General features: G+C 48.9%; 1 protein-coding gene across 1 annotated transcript in view; it reads left to right on the top strand.

Moving 5' to 3' along the window:
• ZDHHC19 (zDHHC palmitoyltransferase 19) overlaps nt 1-15072 on the top strand; it is a 39270-nt gene extending 24198 nt beyond the window's left edge. Inside the window, exon 2 of the transcript XR_013445792.1 lies at nt 13930-15072. The gene's annotated coding sequence lies outside the window, so the exon portion shown is untranslated. The remainder of the gene's footprint in view (nt 1-13929) is intronic.
• The last annotated feature ends 558 nt before the right edge of the window (nt 15073-15630 follow it).

Here is a 15630-nt window from a genome sequence, read left to right as displayed (position 1 = left end):
TCGGAAGCCGCCGCCACAGTCAATATACGGAACACGTTCGCCACCCACAAACATTTCCCTGAGCCCCTTTGAGCCCCTTCCCTCCCTCCAGTCCTAGCCCAGCGCTGACACCCTGGCCCCGGGGATTTCAGGCCAGGGTCCCAGGGCTGCGGAGCTGGCACCGGGCCAGGGCGCTGCCTAGCTCTGGCTCTGTCGCAGTGTGCTTCAAGGAGCGCGAACAATACCACCTTCTCTAGGCTCGATTTTGTCAGCTTCCTCCAGCTCGGCTTCTGCTCTGGGGAATGGCCAGCTCCCCATTTCCTCCCTCCGGCTCTCAGCCCTCTGCCTCCACCAGCCCTCCGGCATAGGATCTGCCATCTCCTGAAGCTTCCAGCTCTCTGGAGTCGGCCTCACCCTCCTCAGCTCCCATAGCCTCTTCTGGGAAGGCTGCAGGGGTCCCTAGTGGCAGGTGCCACAGGCCTGTCTTGAGCTATTGTTGGCTCTCCAGGTGGGGCAGGAGCTGGGGTGGGGGTGCCGGAGGGCGAGGGGTGCAGCAGGCTCCCTGTGAGGCACCCACACTTGCGCTGTGCTGCTTTTGACAGACAGCTTTCTGAATTTCATTACTCCGGCACTTGGGTGAGCAGGATTTCCTGAGTGTAATTTACTCTTTTCTCTATGACTCAGGCCATATTTGCAACCTCATTTGCTAATGTAAGGTGGCAGATGCAGCATGCGGTGTGGGTGGAGGGGGAGACCAACTGGGCCGTTTTACTGGAACTTGCTTTCTTGCAGAGGCCACATATGGCCTCTGGCCTCAGAAGGGGGACGGCAGCTGTGTTTCTGCCTGGCCTCTTGGCAGCAGCCTAACATGCCGCCGATTTTTTTTTTTTTTAAAGATTTTATTTATTTATTTGAGAGAGAGAGAATGAGAGACAGAGAGCACGAGAGGGAGGAGGGTCAGAGGGAGAAGCAGACTCCCCGCTGAGCAGGGAGCCCGATGCGGGACTCGATTCCGGGACTCCAGGATCATGACCTGAGCCGAAGGCAGTCGCTTAACCGACTGAGCCACCCAGGCGCCCACATGCCGCCGATTTATTAGCAAATCAGGGGTGGCAGCCTTCTGTCAAGTGGCTTTCTCATCCTCCCTCAGATTAGCATGATGACACCCATATATGTGCATTATTTCAGGGTCCTTAGAGCGCTCTCACACGCACGCATCTTCTGTTCTGACCTTCACAATAACCCTGGGAGAAAAGCAGGGCAGGTGTTCCTGCCCATTCCAGATCTCTGCCCCACAGTGGTCTCAGAAATCAGTCCCAGCTCCACCACTGATGTGGCAGGCAGAAGAGAAGCCCTCAAGCAGGGAGTGTAAGGGAATGTGTCTGGGACCTTGGGGTACAAAGAATTTCTTGAAAGCACTAACTGTTAAGAAAAAGATGAATATATTCTACTACATTACAACGAAAAGCTGATAATGATGCGTCCGTGTAGGTAAATGGATTGTAACAAATGTACCACTCTGCGGGGGCTGTCAGTGGTCTGGAGGCTGTCAGCGTGTAAGGGCAGGAGCCGCACGAGAACTGTTTGCACTTTCTGCTCTGTACTTTTGCTGTAAACCTAAAACCAGCCTTAAAAATAGCCTCTTTAGGGGCACCTGGGTGGCTCAGTCGGTTAAGTGTCCGGCTCTTGATGTTGGCTCAGGTCATGATCTCTGGGTCATGAGATCGAGCCCTGCGTGGGACTCTGCACTGGGCATGGAGTCTGCTTAAGAGTCTCTCTCCCTCTCCCTCTGCACCCCACCCCCTCGAGCGTACTCTCTCTCTCAAAAAAAAAAGTATATATATATATATATATATATATATAAAAAATAAAGGTCTGAAGCTTAAAAAAAAAAAGCCTCTTTAAAAGGAAAAAAAAGTGGAAAGCTTCTGTTCCTCAAAAGACACTATACATAAAGCAAAAAGGTGCAAAATAAGAGAAGACATTTGCAACACGTAAATCTGCACAGGATTAGCGTCCAGAATATATGAAGCACTAAAAATAAGTAAGAAAAGAAGACAACACATCCACCACCAGGAGTTCTGCAAGAGAAAACATGGTCAGTAAACATATAAAGAGATGCTTAACTTCCTTAGGAATCAGGAAAATGCAAATTGAAGACACTAGGAAATACCATTTTACGCCCACCGGATTGGCAAAGGATTTTTTTTTTTTTTAAAGATTTTATTTGTTTATTTGAGACAGAGAGAATGAGAGAGAGAGAGCACATGAGAGGGGAGAGGGTCAGAGGGAGAAGCAGGCTCCTTGCTGAGCAGGGAGCCCGATGTGGGACTCAATCCAGGGACTCCAGGATCATGACCTGAGCCAAAGGCAGTCGCTTAACCAACTGAGCCACCCAGGCGCCCCTGGCAAAGGATTTTTAATGGAGAGGATTGTCTTGCCGTGCACGCCCCTGCTCTGATTGCTGCTGCTGGGTCGAGACCCAAGCAGCACTTCCCCGTAGGGCACGCAGTGGGAGGTTCTGGGCGGCCCCCGTTTGCCTTGTCAGAAAGCCTGTAAGCAAGCCCCATAGCTTTTCAAAGTCAATGGATAAATTGTGGTGTATCATAGAACGGAACGAGACAGAACAAAGAACCCGCAGCTTCATTCATTAACAAGTACATTGAAAGAATATGGTACTGAATGGCGTATTCGTTTCCTGGGGCCACCTTAACAAAGTACCGCAGACAGGGTGGCTTAGACCCAGAAACGTATTCTCTCATGGTTCTGGAGGCCAGAAGTCCAAGATCAAGGCGCTGGCGGGGCCACGCTCGTTCTGAAGACCCCAGGGACGGATGTGTCCCACGGCTATCTCCTGGTTCTGGTCACTCCTTGGCTGTGGCAGCCAGAACTCCAGTCTTCATGGATGTTCTCCCCATATGTGTGTCTCTGGGTCCAAATGTCCCCTTTTTATAAGGACACTAGTCATGTTGGAGTAGGGCCACCCTGACGACCTCTATGATGGCCCTATCTCCAAAAAAGGTCACATTCTGCAGTACTGGGGATAGGACTCACAACAGTCCTTTTTGGAGGGGAGGGACACAATTCAATTCATGTCAAATAAAAAAGTGGCGGAATACATATAATGAGAGACCATTTATAAAAAGTTTAGGGATATATAAATATATATATTGAATGTTTAATGGAGAGGAAGGGGATGACATCTGCTACATCTGGAGTAGTGGGTACACTTGGCGGGGGATGGAGAGGCGCCTTGGGACTTCAGATACCTTGGGATTCTCCACTCTTAAGCCGACTGGCAGGTGCATAGCTTTGTTTGAATATTCTTTATAACAGGTACTATATGTGGTTTTTATTTAGGAAGCAATTCATAATAAGTGAACAGTTTTAAATAGAATCAGAAAAAAAGGACTTGGAGGAGAGTAATAGACAGCACTTTGGAGGACTTTTGCTGTAGAGGACTGGGGTGGTGTCTGGAGGAAAACGAGGGCCGTTTTCCCACCTTACTGTGAAGAGCTGAGTTCGGAGGGGTGAGGTGGCTCAGCCAGTGACGCAGCTGGCCCCACTCAGCCGGCAGTGGCCCCGAGGTCCCCGGCCACCAGCACCATGCTTTGTCCTTCCCGACTGGCTGCCTCTTTCTTGCGGTCGTCTTCGGGGCCCTTGGATGCTAGAGGCTGGTCCCTCTACTACCAGAACTCTGTGATTCCCGGAGCTTGGAACTAGAAGAGACCACACTGCTACCTCTTGACGTACTCGACTGAGTTCCTCTCACTTGCCCTTTTGCTGTGATATGAAACCAGTTTCCAGACGTGTGCGTGATCGTGTGTCTCTCTGTTATACGCTGCAGTGGGTTCAGTGGTGTGGTACGAACACTGCAGCCGTTACGGAATGAATATCTCACGAGGATGAAAGGTCCAGCATATGGAATACACTCCGGGTTTTCTGACGGCGTCGTACAGGGGCAGGAGGGGGCTACACTGTGGTGAGCAGAGCATAATGCAGACGGTTGTCCGATGACTATGTTGTGCACCTGAAACAAAGGTATTATTGTGTGTCAACTATATTTCAATAAAAAATTATTGTAATCTTAAAAATAAAAATAAATAAAATAAATAAACAAGCCTACGGGAAAAAAAGAAAGAACACTGCAGCTCTTGGATGGTCAACCTGGGCTGGAATCCTGACTGCATTTGCTATCAGCTTGACCCTTGGTCAAGTTCTTTAAATTTTTTTTTTTTTTAAAGATTTTATTTATTTATTTGAGAGAGAGAGAATGAGAGAGAGCACATGAGAGGGGGGAGGGTCAGAGGGAGGAGCAGACTCCCTGCTGAGCAGGGAGCCCGATGCGGGACTCGATCCAGGGACTCCAGGATCATGACCTGAGCCGAAGGCAGTTGCTTAACCAACTGAGCCACCCAGGCGCCCTTGGTCAAGTTCTTTAGCTTTGCCGAGCCTCATCTGCAAAAGGGGGCTAATGCCTACCTCCTAGGGAGGTACTGAGGACTGGGGAAATAAGGTGGGTGCCCAGCACAGGGCCTGGTGCACAGCAGGCGCTCAGTGAAGGTGGCCTCCTGTCCCTCTCCTTCCCCACTCCATGTCTCTCGCAGGCAAGCCTGGGTCCTGTCTGCCTCTCCCTGGCCAAGTGCAGACCACGCACCCACATGCCTGCCCATGGAAGGGCTTCCTGTGTTATAAATCTGAGACCTGTGGGCGCCTGTGTGGCTCAGTCGTTAAGCGTCTGCCTTCGGCTCAGGTCATGATCCCAGGTTCCTGGAATCGAGCCCCGCATCTGGCTCCCTGCTCAGCGGGAAGCCTGCTTCTCCCTCTCCCACTCCCCCTGCTTGTGTTCCGTCTCTCGCTGTCTCTCTCTCTGTCAAATAAATAAATAAAATCTTAAAAAAAAAAAAAAAGTAAATCTGAGACCTGGGTTTCTGAGTTGACTGTAGAAGGGTCTGAGCCGCTGTCCTGGAGAGAGTTTTACTCGCTCCTCCTGAGCGGTCATAAGGCGGTTGTCACTCAGGCTGTCAAAAGATGGCCCCAGCTGACCCCGCAGCTGTTGGGCAACCTGGCACTTGGTGCCGTGAATTGGAGAATTTACTCTCTGCTGTGACCCCAAAACTCCCCTGGGCAATAGACCAAGTTCAGTTTTAACTCAGTTTGTCCATCAAGCAAAGGGAATATTATCCTCCTTGTGTGCCTAATTTTCCTACTCTGTAACATGACAGGGTTGGATGAGGCCATCTCTAAGTCCCTTCCCACAACAGATTCTGGACTTTTTGTCAGAAGTCATCTGAACCTGCAAAGTTAGCCCATAGAGACACAGAGGTCCTGCTTTACTTCGCTGAAATCCCAGAACATCTAGTTCCCCAGCGCCTGCAGGAGTCAAATCTAGCAGAAGTGCAGGGAGAGAAAGTCTCGGGTCTTAGGAGCCCTGGAAGGACAGCGTGGAGCACCGGGCGAGCCCACACAAGGCTGTCCACGGAGGCCCAGGGAGTGGGCACTGCCATCTGGTCTTGAACTCAGTAACTGCACCTCTGGGAGATGATTCTACGGAAATGACCGGAAATATGGACAACAGTATATGCCTAAGGATGTTTATCGCAGTATTGCTTAAACTTTGTTATGTCCATATGAGTGAATATCAGGAAGCCATTAAAAATCATGTTATAGGAGATTTTGGAACTACTTATAATGCATTAAGTGAAAAGGTAGCATATATAATTATACCTATTGAATGATATAAACTATAGATGGACAGATGTATACACACGTATATACTCAACATCCAGAAGGAAGTATATCATGTTATTAGTAGCAGTTGCCTCTGGGTAGTGGGGTTATGGTAATTTTTATTTCATTCTGAGTTTTTTCATGTAATATATGGGATATATTACATCTTTGCCTCTTTAGACTTTTCTATAAGTTCAAGAATTTTAATATTTCCTTACTATGCAGAAAAACAACAAAATGTTGTTAAGATTTTTATTTTTAATAATGGCAAATACTTTTAATAGTGATAAAATACACACAACATAAAATTTATCATCTTAACCACTTCTAAGGGTAGAGTTCAGTAGTGGTTTTTTGTTGTTGTTATGTTTATTTTATTTTTTCACCATGATAAATGTACTCTTTAGTCCCCATCCTGTTTCCTCCATCCCCCCCCACCCCACGTTCCCTCTGGTAACCATCAGTTTGTTTTCTATAGTTACGAGTTTGTTTCTTGGTTTGTCTCTCCCTTTTTTTCCCCCTATGCTCGCTTGTTTTGTTTCTTAAACTTCACACATGAGTGAGATCATACGGTATTTGTCTTTCTCTGACTGACTTATTTCCCTAGGCATTATCCTTTCTAGCTCCATCCATGTTGTTGCAAATGGCAAGATTTCATTCTTTTTTGTGGTTGAAAAATATGCCATTGTATTTATATACCACATCTTCTTTATCCATTCTTCATTCGATGGACACTGGGGCTGCTTCCATATCTTGGCTATTGTGATTAATGCCGCTATAAACGTAGGGGTGAATTGGTGTTTTCCTATTTGGGGGGTAAATACCCAGCAGTGCTATTCCTAGATCACAGGGTAGTTCTATTTTTAACTTTTTGAGGAACCTCCATACTGTTTTCCACAGCGGTTGTGCTAGTTTGCGTTCCCACCAACAGTGCACAAGAGTTCCTTTTTCTCCACATCCTCACCAACTCCTGTTGTTTCTTGTGTTTTTTATTTTAGCCATTCTGACAGGTGTGAGGTGATATCCCATAGATAATTTTGATTTGCATTTCCCTGATGATGAGTGATGATGAGCATCTTTTCATGTGTCTGTTGGCCATCTGTGTGTCTTTTTTGGAGAAATGTGTGTTCATGTCTTCTGCCCATTTTTAAATTGGATTATTTGTTTCTTGGGTGTTGAGTTGTATCAGTTCTTTATATATTTTGGATCCTAACCCTTTTTCAGAAATGTCATTTGCCAGACCTGCATGTCTCAGTCAGTTAAGCAGCTGACTCTTGGTTTTGTCTCAGGTCATGATCTTGGGATCCTGGGATCAAGCCCCCTGTCAAGCCCTGCTTTGGGCTCCTCACTCAGTGGGGAGTCTGCTTGAGGATTTTTTTTCTCTCTCTCTCTCTCCCTGTGCCCCTCTCCCCATTTGTGCTTTCTCTCTTTCTTTCTCTAAAATAAATCAATCAATCTGTAAAAAAAAAAGAAAAGAAATGTCATTTGCAAATATCTTCTCCCATTCCATACATTGTCTTTTAGTTTTGCTGAGTGTTTCCTTTGCAGTGCAGAAACTTTTTTATTTTGATGTAGTCCCAATAGTTTATTTTTGCTTTTATTTTATTTTTAGATTATTTATTTATTTATTTGAGAGAGAGAGAGAGGGCACAGAGGGAGAGTGAGGGAGAAGCAGACTCCCAGCTGAGAGAGCCCAACACGGGGCTCAATCCCCGGACCCTGAGACCATGACCTGAGCTGTAGGCAGACACTTAACCGACTGAGACACCCAGGCGCCCCTATTTTTGCTTTTATTTCCCTTGCCTCAGGAGACATATCTAGAAAAATGTTGCTACAACCGATACCAGAGAAATTACTGCTTGTGCGCTCTTCAAGGATTTTTATGGTTTCAGATTTCACATTTAGATTTTTAATCCATTTTGAGTTTATTTTTGTGTATGGTGGAAGAAAATGGTCCAGTTTCATTTTTTTGCACATGGCTGTCCAGTTTTCCCAACACCATTTGTTGAAGAGACTGTCTTTTTCCCACTGGGTATTCATTCCTCCTTTGTTGAAGATTAACTGACTATATAATTGTGGGTTTAATTCTAGTTTTCTGTTCTATTTTATTGATCTATATATGTCTATTTTTATGCCACTACTATACTGTTTTAATTACTACCGCCTTGTCATATAACTTGAAATCTGGAATTGTGATACCTTCAGTTTTGTTTTTCTTTTTCAAGATTACTTTGGCTATTCAAGGTCTTTTGTGGTTCCATATAAATTTTAAGATTGTTTGTTTAGTTCAGTAGCATTAAGTATGTTCACATTGTTGTGTGACCGGTCTCTAGAACACTTTCTTCTTGCAAAACTGAAACCCCGTGCCCATTGAACAAGAATACTGACAACCACCGTTCTACTCTCTGTCTATGAATTTGACTATTCCAGGTACCCTCATATAAATGGACTCATATAGTATTTGCCCTTTCGTGACTGGTGTATTTCACTTAGCATAATGTCCTCCAGGTTCATCTTTGTTATAGGGTAGCTATATATAATATAATTTCCTTCCCTTTTTTAAATTAATTTTATTTTATTATGTTAATCACCATATACTACATCATTAGTTTTTAATTTCCTTCCTTTTTAAGGCTGAATAATATTCCGTTGTATGTGTATGCCACATTTGGTTTATTCATTTGTCCGTAAATGGATATTTGAGTTGCTTTCACCTTTTGGCTATTGTGAATATTACTGCTGTGAACATATACGCATATCTCTTTAAGATGCTAGTTTCAGGGGCGCCTGGGTGGCTCAGTCGTTAAGCATCTGCCTTCAACTCGGGTCATGATCTCAGGGTCCTGGGATCGAGCCCCACATTGGGCTCCCTGCTCCGCGGGAAGCCTGCTTCTCCCTCTCCCACTCCCCCTGCTTGTGTTCCTTCTCTTGGTATGTCTCTCTCTGTCAAATAAATAAATAAAATCTTTAAAAAAAAAAAAAAAGATGCTAGTTTCAGGGCGCCTGGGTGGCTCAGTCAGTTGGGCGTCTGCCTTCAGCTCAGGTCATGATCCCGGGGTCCTGGGATCGAGCCCCATGTTGAGCTCCCTGCTCAGTGGGGAGCCTGCTTCTCCCTCTCCCTCTGCTGCTCCCCCTGCTTGTGCTATCTCTCTCGTTCTCTCCTTCTCTCTCTCAAGTAAATAAATAAAATCTTAAAAAACAAAAACCAAAAAACAAGACGCTAGTTTCAGTTCTTTTGGATACATACCCAGAAGTGGAATTGCTGGATCATATGGTAATTTTAACGTTCTGAGGAACCACCATACTGTTCTCCACGGTGGCTGCACCATTTTACTTTCCACCAACAGTGTGCAAGCGTTCCAATTTCTCTCCAAATCCTGGCACGTGTTATTCTCCAGTTTTTTGATAGTAGCCCAAAAATATCATTTTTAAAGAGGACCGGCCAAGCTGAAATTCTGCCTCTACCCTCTGAGTGCCAGATGCTGATTCCTGGGCTCAGCACAAAGGGGATACACAGAGGCTCATTACAAAGCCCCAGCTTCCCTGGAGCTTAAGGACCCACCGGGAGACCTATCTTGGCTGTGACCCATCACTCAGGATGCCACTGGAGGGACCTGGCTGCATGCCCCAAACTCATTTCGAAGGAGGGGCATTCAGGAAGTCCTCATGCAGAGGAGGGTTTATAATCCTTTCTGTAACTCAGGGCTCTAAAGGACTGATTTCAGGCCTGACCTGGCAAGTGCAGCACAGTTAACCATGACACACTTCTGGTTTCCTTACTTCTGGCCTCACAGCCAGGAGACTCCATGCCTAGCCTTATGTCCTTCTGGCCTGGCGTCTGGAGCTGAAGCAAAAAGAGTGGGGCTGGGAAGCCCACCGTCAGAGCTGCTCCCAAAGGCAGTGCACGGAGATAGAGGTCCTCAGCCCAGCTGGGGCATTGACAGGGATCTGTTCTTGGACTCTGAGGAGGGTCAGAATAGGTCATAAGTGGGCAGCAAAGCAGCCCTCTAAAGGTGAAAGCATCTCCCGGGTGACTGATGCCCTAGTGATGTGGAGCATCACAGAACCTCCTGTTTTTGCCCTGAAATAGCTGGAGGCAGAAGGATGGCCTAGTTTACCTCTGTAGGGCCCAGCCAGCCCAAGGACACCACTTGATATCTCACTTTTATGCTGTGGCACCAAATAAATATTAATGTGTACCGTATAGCTTATTACATGCCCTATTTCAGTTTCTGTCCGTGGCATCTGTCTCCGAGAACAGAGTGTCTCTGGAACTTCCTTTATTTGGGATTGCTAGCGTCAGGGGCTCCCATCCCTTTTCTTGGCTCCTGAACCTTCTGCTGGTGGTTCGTGGTGAGGCGGAAGACACAGCGAGGGACAGGCCATTGTCAACCACCCTGAGACAGTTGCAGGGCGGCTCTTTCTCACGGTGGGGAAATTGCTGTCCATTTCAGCTCGGGGAAACCCTTCGTCACCCCCAGTGACTCTCATCAGACAGAAACGAGTCTCCTCAGGCAGAAGTGAGGAGCCGTGACACACCGCCACTAGCTCGGAGGAGGCCTGCGGGCCCATCTCCCACAGGGTCTGCCCTGTGCCCAGCTCTCCCAGAGGCAGCAGCTGCTGTCTCTGGGGGATCTGACGGGCCGGCACGGGGGTCATGGAATGGTGGCACCCAGGGCCGGCCGCATGGGCATGTGACCGGTACCGTCACAAAGGGCCCTGTGCTCAAAATGGCCCCACACTTGCTTTAAGGCTCTGCTGTTGCCAAAACCCTTAAGATTTTTTTTGTTTTTTTACAAGGGGCGCTGCAAGTTACATAGCCGTTCTGGTGGCCCCTTTCCCACGGCCGCCCTGGAGAACTGTTCCTTAGGGAAGGACGTAAGACGGCAGCGTGCCCAGATGCTCGGCCGCGTCTGAAGCCCCCCATCTGGACCGAGCACGACACGTGTCCCACTGCGCGCTGCCTTGTTTCGGGGCCGCCAGCCTGCGCGGGCCGGTCCGCAGCCGGAGCCCACACTCCCGGGGGGAAGCGCCGGGCGTCCCGGCCGCAGGGGGCCCCGCCCGCGGTAGGTGCTCGCGGAGGCGTCGCTGGAGTGACTACCGAGGACTTCAAGCCAAGTCGGTGTCTTAGCAGCAAAGGAAAACAAAACAGAGGACTCCTGATTATAGAGTCAGGTTTTGTCAGGCAAGCGTGGGGGCAACAGGCAAGAGCAGAGGTGGTGCGTGGCTGAACTTCCCCATCGCTGTGTCTCCGGCGAGGCTTGGATATTATCAAACCCCTGCTGTTTCCGGGCGCTGCGCTGGGGGCCCCGACCCACCATCGATCTACTCCTACGGCCTCGCAAGGCCTGGGAGCTGCCCAGCGCCGCGTGCGGACAAGCGGAAGACTGCGGGTCTGCGCGCGGGTCTGTTTGACTTCAAGGGCCTCTTTACTGGCGCTCTGATCCTGGGGAGGGGTCGGAGATCAGCAGCTTAGTGAAGGAGGATAGCTGCTGCTGCTGCGGCTTTTTTTTTTTTTTTTTTTTAAGATTTTATTTATTTATTTATTTATTTATTTGTCAGAGAGAGAGAGAGAGAGAGCGCGCACAAGCAGGGGGAGCGGCAGGCAGAGGGAGAGGCAGGCTCCCCGCCAAGCCAGGCTTCCCCGAGGAGAGCTTCTTATACGGAGCAAACAGCTCAGGACCAAAAGGCCGAGGAGTGTCTGCCTGAGAGCCTGGGCTATCTTGACCAGATGGACTCCCGCAAAGCGTGATGTGCAAAGCAGGACACTCTCCTTCCCGGTCTGCAGTGTGGGAGAAACCAGGGCATTGACCTCAGGCGGTCGCTGTGGACATTAAAGGGGACAGTTAGTGAGGACTGAAGTGATGGCCTCAAGGGTCTTGGATTGCCCTTCTCAAAGCAGGGCCTCGCTGCTTTCTGGAGACTCTTTCAGCTCAACTTTGGAATATTAATTTAGTCTTTACCGAAAACGTTTGCCATCCGGGCTGTCGGGTCGGGGCGTGCTTGCCTTCCCGCTCTCTACTTCCCCTTCTTCCCTGAGAGCAGCCCCCCGCCTCGGCTCGGCCTTGGCAAGCCGGCGCTCTGTGTCCCCAGCCTGCCTGTGGCTGGGGTGACCACGTGACTGGTTCTGGCCCGTGCGCCGCGAGTGGAAGGAGCCTCCTGGGACAGGTTGCCTGGCTGCGTGCCCTTCTCTTTCTCCCTACTTTGAAAAGGTTCCTGATATTTGAAACCACAGTAACTATTTCCACAGGAAAAGCCAAGAGAACCACAGAGATCGCAGCCCCAACACCACTGAGCAGCAGACCCACCCGCTTTCGGGTATTTTCTTCTGTGAAACAAAGAAACCCCTATTTGTTCAAGTACCTTTACCTGCAGGTCAGGTTTTGTGTTGCTCATAGCCCGTAGCCCGGTTCTGGACTGACGGACTCGGCACTTCCTGCTGCTTTCACTCTTGGGTCAGGGAGGGACGGTCGCCCTTAGGCCCTCCAGGATCCCACGTCAGCAGGACCTCTCCTCTCCTTCTGCAGACTTCTGTTAGACTGTTTTGTGCTCTGGGAGCCTGGAGGGCATGGCTGTCTTTCTCTGCTCCTCGTTTGCCCCACTGTTCGGTTCCCTCATCTACTCTGACTTCAATTTCCCATTTCCTTTGATTAATCCGCTCCTTGCAAAATCACCTTCCTATCACACGCGCTGAGTCAGTGTCCCCTCCCCACATCATGTGGCACATAAACACCGCGTGCACACACACACACACCTCATCATACACTTCTCTCCTGGGCTTTTTGTCTTTTATATTTTTCTTCTTGATATATGGAGAGCCATAGATCTGAAACCCAGTGTCCTGATTATGCTTCTGCCCGATTCCATCTGCTCCTACCAGATGGAGTGTTCTTAATCCACATATAATTTTAGAGTCGGGAGAGGTTGCCTCGGGGAACAGACTCCCTCACCAGTGCACAGGGAACTTGCCCTCTCTTCCTCCCAGCTGAGCCCAGTTGGCCTCGCCCGGGGACACACGCCAAGGAGGGTATAGAGCAGAGCCTCTCCAGGATTCTCAGTTGCAATGTTGACCTCGGAGGCCAGAACGCCCAGGCCACCCTGAGGGCTATTTGGGGCTACCTCCCCAGGCCCCACCCTCCACGTGAGCAAGCGCAGAGCGGGCCAGAGTCGATGACACACGAGGCAATCAACTGTTTTCTCTCCCCGAGCTCACTCCTACTGAGACAATGCTGCACTTTTGAGGAGACCCTGACCACGCAGGGAGTCCCCAACCCTCCCCAGTTCAGGAAAAGGGGGACGGTAGCTTTGCCACTGAAGGGGGGGGTCTGTAAGGACCTCCTGGGGAGGTGTGTCTCACTGCAAGGGGTGGGGAAATCCCCCCATCTTTGTAGGAACGGCTACCTGCCTGGCTGACCTACTGGGTTGTATGACCTGGGCTGCCCTGGGGATCAGCAGCTCTGGTTCCTAAACCACACTGCATGCCTCCTCGCCCTTGCAGAAGGTCTGAAAGCTTTCCCGGCTTCCCTGACTCCTGCCCCGCAGGCACCTCTCCTGTCCTGGGAAGCCTTGCAGGGGTGTGGCCGGGAGATGGGTAATTAAGACTTTCTCCTGGGTGTCAGGAGGCTGTGGGCTCACAGTCCCCCACCCCCTTTGGGCACTCATGGCTCAGGTGGGATCAACTTGTGGTCTGCCAGGTCAGCCCCTGCAGGGCATGGCTGAAAGTCAAGAAAGGAGCAAAGGGAGGGAGTACCCCAACTTTAAATCTTCCAGACGTGAGTCGAGGTCTCAGACTCCATGAGGAGGGGCCTAGTATATTTTGGAAAGAGGCCTCTTTCTGGGCTCAGAAGTCCTGAGTTGAGACCTGGCCATTTGACCTTGAGCAAGTTACTTTACCTCTCGGAATCTTGGAAGCTTCCTTCGGTGTGAAAGTGCCCTGTGAACTCTACAGGTCGCAGAGGAGGATTTCTGTAGCCAGGGGGCTGCATCTTCTGTCCCCCTGCCCACAGTGGGGACCCCCTTCTCTCCCGTGTTCTCTCTGTAGGCCCTGAAAATACTCTCTTGTGGAAGCCCCAGCGTATCCTGTCAAACAGGGTCAGATGTGCCTGCAGCCCATATTGAGTATTTTCTGCTGTAAACGTTCTGAAAGGGATTTAAGAAAGTTGCTTTATAAGTTATTTGGCTATAAATCACAGTGAAATTTGATTCGTTGATTTTTTTCAGTGACCATGGTATATATTGGAAATTCTTAGAAAGCAAGAAAAGCTACAAGGAGTTCTCAGTGGATGCCACTCTACTGAATGAATGAATTTGCAAGCCCATTGGTCAACCAGCTGAGTCACTTAAATGGGCCATGGAAATCAGCAAGAACTCTCAATTAATGTAGTGTGAATTCACAGCTCCCCACCCCCCAAACGATTTACCCCCACCCACTGGGAAATTGTTTGCTTATTTGTTTTAAATCTTGCTGGGTGATTCAAATGTGTAGCCACTGAACTGGAAGAAGTCTGGGCTGGGAGTTCACTGCAGCGGGCCCTAACAAGGACGACGGCTCAGCAGGACCCCAGCCTCGATTCCAGGAGGAAGGAGGAATTCTTGCAGGATAGAGGAAGTGCTCCCATGGGGAGGGGCTCCCTGCCACCCCCCTCAGGCCTTGTTCTTGGTGAGTTCTTATTTAGATCAAGGCCTGGTCAAAAAGGATCTAATCTCTCTTTGTTTTTGTATTTGCACTGTAATCAGTTGGTTTGTTTTTACTGCTGCCTTTCACTCAATAACAGCCCAGTTATCGTGTTTATTGTACTGCTCTTTTTATCTCCCACTGTTAGCAGGTCCTGTTGGCAAGCAGAGCTGCGGAGGCCTGGGCCCAAGTTTGCAGCAAGCTGCTGGGGCTCTGCCCGGCCTTCCTACTTCTGCAGCAGGTGGCCTGGGGGAAGTCCTTGATCTCGAACCCAGACAGTTAGGGTCTGCGGGTGGTCCTGCTTTCAAAGTGAACTCCCCAGGAGTCTGGCCTTTCCAGTGTGAGCCCAGGAGGCTTCCTGAAAGGTGGCTCAGGACCTGCTCCACAAAGCCTCCAGCCCTCAGAAGCAGTGGGAAATGGGGCAGGGGCAGAGGGCTACCACCAGAGGAAGAAGGGTCGATCAAGCGTAGCACGTTTGAGTGGAATACCACAGACCAAAGGAGCAAACCAGATATATGGGTTTCAACGGGAGAACTCTCAAAATGTGCTGTGGGGGGAAAAAAAGGCAAGTTGCCAAACCATGTGTGATACATGATGCCATCTCTGTGAAAACACTCCCCCCCAAAACACAATACAATGTATTTTGTGTAGGTTTGTATAGAAATAAAGGAATGGAAATGTCTCTATTTTTTAAAGTGCTGGGGCATACATATCAAACCCATAAATAGTAGTTACCCCTGGGGATGTGGGGAAAGGGACAAGTTCTGATGGAAAGTGACTGACAAAGAACCTTGAGGTTTACCAGTAATGTTCGGATTTTTCTTAAAAAAAATTAGTTCACATATGTAATTCAGCTTATGTAATTACATATGTAATTCTTTTTGAGAAATCTAATTTTTTGTTATGTAAAGGCAAAGCGTAGGACTTGGAGTCTGAGAGTGTGGATCGAAGCCCTGTTCCACCCCTGTCACCCCTCTACTACCTGGCCACCGGAGCCATTATGAACCCCCTGCCTTCACTTAACTGCCTGGGGAAAATGGGCAGGAAGATAAAAATAGTAACTTAAGATGGCTTCCTAAAGAACTAAGTGGCCTGGTGGAGAAAGATATATATATATATCTAGTTTAATTAGCATTTTGTTTCTAATTTAGAGCCTTTACAAAGACAGGCTCAAAATAAAATCCAAGGTCTCTCCCCAGGGGTAGAGAAAACAGAGCGATTGTAAAGGAGCCACCGTGAGTTTCCTA

Source organism: Halichoerus grypus, chromosome 1 (genome assembly GCF_964656455.1).
Source record: "Halichoerus grypus chromosome 1, mHalGry1.hap1.1, whole genome shotgun sequence".
Taxonomy (NCBI): Eukaryota; Metazoa; Chordata; class Mammalia; order Carnivora; family Phocidae; genus Halichoerus; species Halichoerus grypus.
Note: the sequence above shows the minus strand (reverse complement) of the source record. Positions and strands in the feature narration are given on the sequence as shown.